At 44.7% G+C, this 11,725-nt stretch overlaps 1 pseudogene; it reads left to right on the top strand.

Moving 5' to 3' along the window:
* The first annotated feature begins 904 nt into the window (after positions 1–904).
* On the top strand, positions 905–1,985 carry LOC124992808 (protein phosphatase 1 regulatory subunit 42-like; annotated as a pseudogene).
* Positions 1,986–11,725: the final 9,740 nt, after the last annotated feature.

Raw genomic sequence — 11,725 nt, 5'->3', positions numbered from 1 at the left:
ATGGTTAGGAGGTAACCAAATAAACTTTTGGTCATATAGAAATAATGTGAGCAAACTATCAATTGGACTTTCAGGATATATTACGTATGTACATCAGATATTTACCAAGGAAATAGTCCTGAACATAATAACATACTTCACCTTTGCTACATGACCATTGTTTTCCTAATAAGGGCAAAATTTTGAGCTGAGTTGCTAGTTTACATAGAAAAACAATTAAATGGCTTTCTGATACATACTGTAAACCTTAGGCTTTGTTTCTCTATTTTATGCTGGTGGATGTGATGCATAGTTTTTGTGTCGATTCAACTAGGGTAGAGCACCCAGTTATCTAACCAAACACTAACCTAAGAGCTGCCATGCAGGTGTTTTGTAGATGAGTAACATTTACGATCAGGTGACTTTAAGTAAAGCTTACCCTCCATGGTGTGGGTGAGCCTAAGCCAATCAACGGAAGGCCCTTAAGAGCAAGGCCTGAGTTGCTGCTGTAGTGATTCACCTCTGGTGAGCTGAGACCTCGCGGTCTCTCTGCTGAGAGTGCCATATGCCAAGGTCTCTGGAGAGCCTTGAGGGGCATGGAAACGGGCTTCGGTGTGGCGAGACGGTTAGGTGAGACACCGTGAGGAACTGAAGCCCAGACACACGGAGCAGAGGTGCATGACTTGGGGGCACCAAGGGGAGGGCCAGTGGGAAGCTGGGGGTCGCTGGGCGCTCCAGAAAGGGTGGGGAGCAAGAGTGAGAGATTGGAACCTGTGGCATGCTTTAGGTCGGAGGACCCGAGGCTGGGGAAGCTTACCAGAGAAAGCTGGAAATGAACGATATCTAAACCTGCTTCTGGACATGATATCAAGGCAGAGCTATTGCTGAGAGTTTGGTCGATAGAGAAATCAAGGTTTGACTGACCTTGGAACTAACTGCCAAAAATAGAGATCTTAAACCCTGAAAAAAAGAAACCATTGCACAATGCCTGAAGATACAGACTCATAAAGTTTTCAGACAAAAATATACAGGCAATTGAAGACCTCTCTCTTTGCAAAAAAAAAAAAAAAAAAAAAAAAATAGTGTTTTATATTTATATGATAATCATATTAGTCAAATCATTAACCTGAATTATGCCACAAATCTGACCCATCTGTACCAACAAAACATTTGTATTTCACATACAGAGAACCTTGGGTCACTAAAGAAACTGGAAAGACTATCTGGGAGGCAATTACGTTGCTGTCACAGAAGGTTTGGAAAGACTGGAAAAACTAAGAGAACTTCACATTGAGAGTCACAGGCTTCTCCTCGGAGAAAAGCTTCTATTTGGTCCAAGAACTCTTCATTTTCCAGCAAAATCCCTCTCTATTTTGAATATCAGCAATAATACTATTGATGACATAAGAGACTTAGAAATACTGGAGAATCTTAATCACCTCATAGCAGTTGACAAACAACTTATACATATGAAGGATTTGGAGTTTTTACTAAACAGGCTGGTGAAGCTATGGAAAATGGATCTGAATGGGAATCCTATTTGTCTGAAACCAAAGTACAGGGACAGGCTAATATTGGTGTCCAAATCATTAGAATTTCTTGATGGAAAAGAAATAAAAATATGGAAAGACAATTCCTAGTAAGTTGGAAAGCATCCAAAGATGCCAGAAAAATCAGTAAGAAAAGGAGCAGTAAAAATGAGGGTGAAAGCCACATTTATATAAGCAACTTTGAAACAATGCATCGCACAGTTCCTGTTTATTACCACAGGCGAGTAAGCCAAAATTAGTGTTTTTCTCCAACTCACACAGACATCTTATAAATGGAAGTACATCTCCAGAAAGCTGCCAAGAAGATAACACTAAAATTATTGGAGAGATGGGGAATTTCTCTTTGGAATCTGAAAGCTTGCTAACAAAAACAATGATGTGCGTGAACCTCACCTTCTCCATAATCCAAAAGTAAAAGAAAATTTGCTGAAAACAAATAAGTTCAATTTCAAGTGATCTTATTTTTTAACTTTATAAAACTTGGTAACATTTTTTTTAAAAGGTTTTTTAGCTTTATGGTGTCTTAGTATATAAGAGTTCTATAATTTCTTATTTGATTTGTTTCTTTATAGAATCTCAAACTTTTGCTTTCTATGTGTGAATTCAAATATCTCTTTGCTTTATTACTCATTATATATAATTTAATGCAAAAATAAAGATGAGCTTTCCTATTCAACAGAGGGCCTTTTTGAAAACAAAACAAGACAAAACAAAAACACTCAAAACGCTCAAACACCCAGCTCCTTGAGAATTGAGTTCCCCAAATTGGTTTTGTTATCACTCTGACTTTTTTTTTTAACAGAAAAGTTATAAATAAAAGTTATTGTATATCTTTGTCAAAGGGATTCATTGGTTAAAATTCCCTATGCCATAGGAGTATACCTAAACTATAGTTTCAAAACTTCTAATACAGAAAAATTTCTGTGCTTCTATGACTATACCCTAATAATTGCATTTCATTGTGTGCAAAATAATCTTCCACAAACACAACAGACACTCATGAAGTTCAGAATGAATATGTTATCCACAGATATTCTGATTTTCCTGTTTTTATCTTTGTGAATTCTTGGCTTAATTTTATACTTCATGGATAAAACTAATACCTGACAAGAACAATTTAGAGGAGGAAAAGTTCATTTTGGCTCATGGTTTTGGTCCATGGTAAGCTGACTTCATGGCTCCAGGCCCAAGGTAAGGCAGACACTGTGGCAGAAGGGCTTGGTGTAGGAATGCTGCTGCCTTCATGGAAGCAGGGCAGGGGAAGGAGCTGCAGAGCAGGAGAACACTTCTAGGGCAGCTCCCAGAGACCCACCTCCTCAAGCCATGCCCCACCTGCCTATAGTTACCACCCAGTCAGTCCATTCAAACCAGGACGGACTGAATAGCTTACAGCTCTCACAGTCCAATCATTTCACCTCTAAACATTCCTGAATTTACATAGGCACTTTGGAGGAAACTTCATATTCAAATCATAACATTCCACATCTGGTCCTCAAAAGCTCATGTCCAACTCATAGTACAAAACAATTTAAATCATCTCCAAGAACCCTGTAGTCTTAACAGTTCTATCATTGGGGCTGGGGATGCAGGTCAGTTATGTAGCACTTGTTTAGCATGTGTGAGGCCCTGGGTTTGATCCACAGTACAAAAACAAAACAAAACAAAAACCCAGTTGTAGCATCATCCAAAGTTCAAATCCAAAGTCTTATCTGAGATTCAAGGCAAACACTTGGCCATGAGCCTCTAAAAATCCAAATAAAAAATATACAGTGGCTCAGAGTAAACATTTTCATTCTAAAAGGGAGGAAAAGGGAAATGGCAAGAAGGGATGGGGCCAAAAGAAGATCAAAACTCAGCTGGGCAAACAGGTCCCTTAACTCCATGTACAACCATCTAGAACACATGGCTGTGAGATGTTATCTCCAAAAGTCTCAGGTAGTCCTTCCCCCTCTAGTCTTGCCAGTTGTAACTCACATGGCCTGGCTCTGTCTGTAGTCAGCACCTTTTCTTGGCAGACAATCGACATTACTGGCATCTCTTAATACCTGGAGTCCAGCTTTGACTTCACTTTCATGGCTTCATGCATCAGACTCTTGGGGGCACCCTGAAGGGACCCCACTCCTGCTACACTTTGCCTGGCCTCCTAGGCCTTCCTTTGGAATCTCAGTGGAAGCCTCCATGACCCCTTAACTTCAGCATCCTGCACTCCCATAGAACCAGTACCATGTGGATAACACCAGGGTCTTCTGCCTGCTTGTGCAGTAGTTGATTCTCCTGGGATCATAATTTCAGTAACTCCTGAGTCTCTGGGTAGCTGAGTACAGTGAAACAACTTCCTAAGACAACTCCTAAGATCTCATCTCAAAAGAATTTTCCCTTCTATACTCTTAAGTCTGCAGTGGGTGTGGTCTTGTAAATTCCTGAGATTCCATCCTAGCATCTATCCTATTGTGCCTGTGCAAAGAACTTAGCACCTCTTTTGTTGCCATAATCTCTTTAGCAACCACACTTCCATTGGCCCCAGTTTTACAAACACTGTGCTGGTCAAACTGCAAGTTTTAAAAATCATTTAGCTTTGTTTTCTTTTTCCTGTTATCACAGTAAACCTGGCCAAAAGCTTCCAGTAATATCTATGCCACCTACTGAATGCTGGGCTGCCTTGAAATTTCCTTTGCCAGGTTGCTTAGTCCATCACTTTTAAATTCAGCTTCACACAAAGTCTCAGGACACCTGCAAAATGTAGACAACTTCTTTGCCAGAATGTAACACAAATGGCCTCTAGTCCAAATCTTAATAAAATACTTATTTCCCCCTGAAATCTCATGAGCACATTCTGCATTTCTATTGGCATTCTGGACTTCTGAACTCCTACCAGAATTCATTAAACTCTGTTTACAACATTTTAAAGCTTTTCCAACATGCATCTCTAAACTTTTCCACATTCCTCCTGCACACCAACTCCAAAAGCTTCTGAACCACATGATCAGGTTAGTCACGACAACAATCCTGCTCTCAGTATCAATTTCTGGGTTAGTCAGCTTTGCATTGCTGTGACTAAAATACCTGATGAGAACAACTTAGAAGAGGGAAAGTTTATTTTGGCTCATGGTTTCATTCATGGTGGGGCTGAGTCCATTGCTCTGGGCCCAAGGTGAAGTAAAACATCATGGCAGAAGGGAGTGATGGAGGACTGTTGTTCCTTTCAGGGTGGACAGGAAATGGGGGAGGGAAGGGGTTGCAGAGAAAGTGAAACTTTCTGGGGCACAACCCTAGTAACCCATCTCCTGTAGCCAGGCTCTACCCAGGTCATTCAAGTTATGATGGACTGATTAGGTGAGAGCTCTCACAATCCAATCACTTCACCTCTAGATAGTCCTGCACTAATACAGGAGACCCTGGGAAACACATCATATCCAAACCACAACAGGCAGTGTTTTGACATTGTGATTCAATGTCTAGCACACATAGAATATTTGAAAAGCTGGTTGCATTAAAACTGTATGTTCATTGAGGAGTTTGTATAGCCTTCATGTTTTTAGTTAAGTCCTGAGAGTTTATATTGCTCCAATTAGATGCCCTGTGCTGTAATTAGATATAGAATCCCCACTAAGTGTAGAACTAGGAATTATCACTACATTATCAGTAAATCTAACATCATTTAGAAACTTTCAATTCAAACTTTCTGGTTCTACTTTTCCACTATCACCCTCACTCAAATTATCTGAAAAAACCCAAACAGCACATCCCTTGAGAAACTAAACAAACCAAAATGTATTTGCCTCTTTCTTTACTCCACGGTGTAGGATTACCTATTGTCATCTTGATTATGTTTCCAACAACTCTGTCCCTCTCATCAAGCCATCTTATTAACAACTGCCTGATTAATTATATTCCAGCAGTGCTTAGTCTAATTGCCTTAAAGACTGCTAAAGTTAATTCATGGCCACTGGGGACAAACTCGATCTCTAATTTTTATGTCACTTATTTTAGTTGTTGGGACTATACACATTTTCGGGGTGCTGTATCAGACATTCCCCCACCACGCAAACTTCAACAGACCTACGAACATAGTCTGTCCCAGCAGAACTGTTAGTGCTGGATTCCATTATAAAACCCAAATCTCATGTGTGCATGTTCTGCCTCAAGGAACATCTGCTTTTCTCAGTCCTATACTGGTGATCAACCATTCTTGCTTGTCATGCAGTTTACAGTAAATGTCGCAGTAAATGTTGCAGATGGTCAATTAATGCACCTAATCATAATTATTAGCCTTGCTACAAGTAAGCCACTGGTATTCTTCATTGTGTTTATTATTTTAGTACCTCTTATAGTTTGAGTTAGCAGTTGTCCTGACTTCCAGGAATCACCTAGTGTACACTTACCATACAGAAAACACAAGCCCTGGGCTATTAACAGAACTGGTATTGATTCTATCACCTCTAATAGCCTTGAGATTGATTATAGCACTCTGTTAATACTAGGGTTATTCACCAATAGAAGATCGATATACCAATAATGACAAAATATCATACTATATGTATTTTCCAAGGTCATCACACATCAGTTGAATAAAATCAGAAGGATTTTCCTGTCACTCAGACTTATCCTGTATCAGAACTTGGCAGATGCTGTCTAGCTATAGTCGTCTACCCACTGCATCCAGTCTTCCCTTTCTAGGGTCTGCGTTCTCACCGGTGCTGCCGCTGAACCTGTCACAACCCTGCTCATCACCATCACTGTAGGGGCTTGCGTTATGTAGGGGAGGAAAAGCATCTTCCCTTAACCTTTCTAAGTTCCAGGCTGGGGCACCATGTCCAAGGACAGAGTAACAAGAGAGAAGCCTCAAGATTTATTTGCTGTAAGTTTTACGTGACATGAAAACCTTCTTAAGGAAATGAAAACATGAAGAGCCAGTTCAACCTGAGGGTTTTCACATCCTTCTGATGAAGAATGCAGAGTTGTAGAGACGTGTGATAGGACAAAGTCCTGAGTAACGGGATGAGGGACGTTAGCAGGCCCATCAGTCACAAGCTCCAGAATGTTAAGAGAGAGATTCACTGTTGCTGACAGCACTGCAGCCCCGTGCTCCTCAGAGAAGGAGGCTGTCGTGGGTTACACGTAACCATTGGCACCGCCTCCCTAGTAGATGCTTCCCACATGGGCTCGTATGCATTGCACATGGTCCCAGTGCTTTGGGTTAAAGCTGCTGCCTGCTCTGACCCTTTGTAGATGTCACATGACGATTCCTTCATGCTCACATTTTTATGTATTCTTCACGTATTAAAGTCTACTTTTGAATATTAACAGTATAACTGCCTTAAATTGCTTATTTTGACATAAACAAAAAATAGTTTAATAATCACTATAATTATTATTATTTGATAATCACTAAATAGTTTAGTAATCACTAGTAGTGAATACACTGTTTGCTCCTGTTTTAGTAATCATCTCATTTTTAATGGCTACATTTAAACATACTTGCAGGAATATCAAGTCCATACCAATCTAATTTTGATGCACTAGGATCGACTTGCCTACATTCTCAATAAAAGTCTTCCCAGAGGCAACCACATCCCTACCATCTGGTCTAGAAATTATGCTTTTGTTCACCGCTCTTCTGGGCGTTTCAGATAATCGACCTGTAAGTGAGGCTCACTGTAGTGTCCCCTCTCATTCCACTGTTAGGCAACTTACAGATGAGCCCGAGAGGGACTGGAAGGACTAGAGTAAGCTCACTGTAGAGAGTCTTGTTTTATTTTTAAATCTTTTTGTCATTATTGAAGAACTGCCCACACACTGCATTCGAAGGCAAGATGCAGCCCGACCCTGGAGAACATGTCCTGAGTGGCGACTCCGTCCCTCTCCACACCTCTCTCCCTGCAGTCTTCTCTGGTGCCAGATTTGTCTCTGAGTCCACAGTCTTGACCACTTGGTTTTCTTGCTGAAGTAGTGAGAGCCGGAGGGGCTCAGAGCACCCTCTGAACAGCGGACATCCTGCCGGGAATCCGCCCTCTTCGGGAGCCCTGCTCTTCTCTCCAAGCCTGCGGGATCCTCCTCCCCAAGGGTCCTTCCACCCCAAGCTATTACATCAGCAGGGGCTTCTTCCTTCCTCACTTACTCCTCCGACCTGCTCATAGAGGCAGCAACCTCATGACTGGAGCTCAACTGCTTCATCCTGCTCGGCGCATGTGGCTCGTGGTGCTTGGAGCCAAAGCCCTTTTGGAACCCAGGTCACTGCACCAGGGCATCTCTTTCCAGTGCGTTCTCCAGCCAAACCAAACACACCTGTTATCAAATACGACTCCACCCTCTCTGGTTCTCCCGTCACAGAGTGAGAGAGCCACACGCAGAACCATGCCTCAGCGCTCCCTGTGTGGGTGGTAGCTACTGAGCACTGCCAGGTTGGGGTGCCAAGCTTCTGGAATCTTCCAGCACACCCTGACTTTTCAGCTCTCCTTTCTCCTTTCCCTCAAAGATGACAGGAACCAGCCCTCCTGTGGGGGGACACAGTGGTGGGGGGCAGTTCTAGTGCTCCCCCTCCCCGCCTTGGACCTTGGTGGTTCTGCTGACTCCAGGCTGTCCTCCTTCCCCCAGATCCTCTCAAGGCAAAGTCTGGGGACAGCCGATGCCAGTCATTTGTACCCTAGCCTGAACTTGACCTTGATTGTTGTTGTTTTCCAAGGATGGGAACTCGGTCCCCATGAGGGGCTATGTATTTCAGTAGCGTGTCAGTGTAGGAGGCCCGACTGGACTCAGTTTGTTCCAGTCCCTTAAATCAGGAGTCCTCATGCCTGATCCCTGATCAGCAAAGCAGATTAATCTGGGAACTTCTTAGAAATGCGAGTCACGAACCTTCGTGCTGTACCCACTGACTCAGGAGTGGGCAGGATGTGCGCTTCTAACGCATGCTCAGGTCTGGGGACCGCTGCCCTGGATCATGGCTGGAGGCCCCCGTAGCACCTGGACTCTGACGGCATCTACTGTACGGAACTGTTGTGTGGAAAATTTCTTGACGTGTGGAAAATTTCTTGTGATCGCATCAGCAAAGCACAGGACCAGTCCCAGGGATTAGTATTTGCAACCACAGAAGACCTTGGGATTAATTTTTGTGATGAATACCACTCTGTAATGGGACTGTATGCATCTAAGAAAATAAGATTTGCTAATGGAATTAAGAACACAAACAAGGGAAAAGCTCATCTCTGGGAGTCTGAATTTGCGTCCAAACAATGAATAGGCTAATTACAATTCAGATCCATTAAAGCATAAGACTTTCTTTTTCCCTTTTCAACTGCTGTTATCTCAGTGTTCTTGGATATAATGAAACTATATTTCTTTCAGAATGTTCCTGAACCTACTAGACTGATATTTGTGCTCAAATAGGGAAAACTTTCAGGATTTTATAATATTGAAAATCTTCAAATGTAGAATCAGAGGACAAAAACCATCAACAAGGAGGAAAGGAAAGAATAAGAGAAGTTCAAGGCCCAAAAGACAGGATTTAGAAAGAGAAATTTAGATGGAGGGGCGAGAGACTGGGCAGGCGATCAGAGAAGCTAAAAGGCAGAGTCAAGGTGCCGACTGCTTCAGGCTTTACTCTGACATTTCCGATCCACACATTACGTGGCTTCCCACACATGGCTCCTCTGTGTCCTCCATTGCTCCTGGTTGGGACAGAACCCCGGTGACAAAGATTAGCAACGGAAAGACAAACCGCAGGTCAGTAAGATGTGAGCTCAGGTATATGCGGAGACCACTGTGCAGAAATGAGCATCTCTCTGGAGTGGAGAAGTCAGAATCTGGAAAGCGGGCTGGAGGAGACCAGAAGGGCCAGGGAGGCCTGTGAGACCAGGGCAAGGCTCCTGTGAAATTCCAGAGCCCAGCTCCTCTGTCGACTGGAGAGCCTCACGCAGTGGGTCGTCCCTTGGTGAGGGGCCTGAGCAGGAGGTGAGAGTGAAGCCAGGTGGCTGCCCGCAGCAGGTAGCCAGTCCTCAGAGCTGGGCCTCCCACCCAGAAGGCACCGGGCCTTCACGGGCTCCTGCGGGAGGGACTCCACCTCCCTGGGGCCCCACCCCGGCAGGTCAGGCTGCACAGCACCCTCTCTGAGAAGTGGGCTGGAATGCCTCTGGGCAGAGAATTCAGAGTTAGAATGAGCAAGTTTACATGAGGCCACGGGAAGAGGGTGAACCGGAGTGACTCGGCAATTTTGCCCGGTTCCGTGTGAGCCTCTCCGGTGGCCCGAGCTGAAAGAGGAACCAGCGATTCCGGAGGAGCGAGCAGCCGTGTGAAGGGGCGGCAGCGCCCCAACTCCTGCAAGCTGTGTTAGTCTCCTGCAGCTGATAATCCGCTCTCTCCAGGCTGAAGCCACCAGGACAAGGGTAACGATGTCAAGATTTCAGGCACGGTGTGCCTTGCAGATGGATCATCCCGTGAAGGGACCATCTCTACGTGGGAAAGATCACCCTAGGATTGAGATTGAAATTTAGGATTATAGAAAAAAACACTTCAGCAAAGTCCCTGCTGGAACGTGGAGTGGGCCGCTTGTGTTTAACTCAGGAGCTATGAGCAAAGGAACCTGAGAGACAGAAAGAAACCAGTGTTTCGAGGTACACAAACAGCCTGCGTGTGACTCTGTAACCTTCTAGTTCTCTGGAAGTTTTCTGCGATGTAGCAAAGTAGAAACACGACATAGAGACCATTACCCTGGGGAAACCGAGGGCTAACACTTGACTGGACCATGACCTTCTGGCCCCATGGCCTGGCACCTACCTGAGGGCTGGGGATGTTGATGTGTGCTGACACCCACATGCCAGGTCAGACCCTCATGGGGAAGCACGGTCTTGCCCATTATTTCCCAAATCCCAGGAAAGTCCGGCCTACTGGACTGGAAGCATCCACCTAATTTTGTGTCCTGGAAAACACGGGGACCTTCAGTGCTGGTGGAGTTTCTTGCTCTCAAGGACCTGCGTTCTGCTCTAAGAAAGTGTCTTCACCTTCACTCTCTAATGAAGCTCTTCCTCTCTTTGCTAACATGTGACTTGTCCTTAAATTCTTTTCTGAGACATTGAGATCCTAGAAAAGCCAAATACAGTCTTCTCTGCCTCTTGAGAAAAGTCCTCAAGGCTTCCTGTGGTGACAGGGTCAGAACGGAGCTGCCCCCTAAACAGGAGCAAGCATCTCACGGTGGAAGTGGACACTGACTTCCTGGCACCCGGCAGACCCTTGCAGAGCCAGACCTGGAACATGATGCACCAGGCCACAGGGTGACCAAGACTGCTTACCTGTGCACCAACCCCCTTCCGCTCCTTCTCCTATTTAAACCTGAAGCTCTTGTAGGTATCCCCAAAGACACATCTGAGGTCCCTAGACCTCTCTGTTCTTCCCAGTGTGCCCGCACTGCATAAATCTCCTTTCCCAACCTCACCACTGCTCCCCGATTGGAGTTTGGGGACAGGTGACTGAACCAGTCCGTGGGGGCTCCTGGAGCTGGCCTTTCACCCTAACTCTGGTAACAAGACCAGAGCTGCGCTCTCTACTTTCCTATTTTGCCCAAAGCTGTTCTGCAGTGTTCGGAACAGCTTCCCTTCAGGGATGGACAGATCTCAGGAGCTCCAGCTAGTTCCGCATTAGCATTTTAGTAGAAGCTAATTGGTGGTGGTGGCGGTGGTGGGTTCTTTTGAAGCCTTGAAGGTCATGCCTGCGCCTAGATTTTACGAAGAAGGAATGCGTCATCTTTGCCCATGCCTGCTTGATGGGCATGACCACCTCGTCCCTGGAGGGTGTCGGGAGTCTCCTGGTGGGCTGCTCATCCCTTGGCTCTGAGTTTGCAACGCATATTAGAGACCTCAGGAGGCTCTCTGTTCCTTGGGGTGACTCATCGTCCCTCTAAGCAGCATCCTGGATTGCAGTTGCCATCTTTCCCTCTCCTGTCAGTGAGGAGGGCTTACAAATGCAATAGGGAGTAGGGGACTGGCCCAACTGAGGTGCCAGAAATTCACTGTATACAAACCATTCCCAGATATTAGAATAAAACCAGAGATCTCAGAGCTGCAAGCCAGGATACCCTGGGCTGTTGATAGTCTGCAGCCAGAGGAGAAAGGAAGGGAGGGGACCTTTTTATGAAGGATGTCTTGCCATTGGTGTCAATTAACAACTCTGTTTTAAAGGAAATGAGAACATTATTTATTCTGAGCCAC

This window comes from Sciurus carolinensis, chromosome 9 (genome assembly GCF_902686445.1).
Source record: "Sciurus carolinensis chromosome 9, mSciCar1.2, whole genome shotgun sequence".
Classification (NCBI taxonomy): domain Eukaryota; kingdom Metazoa; phylum Chordata; class Mammalia; order Rodentia; family Sciuridae; genus Sciurus; species Sciurus carolinensis.
The sequence above is the reverse complement of the archived record's forward strand: the minus strand, read 5'-3'. Positions and strand labels throughout refer to the sequence as shown.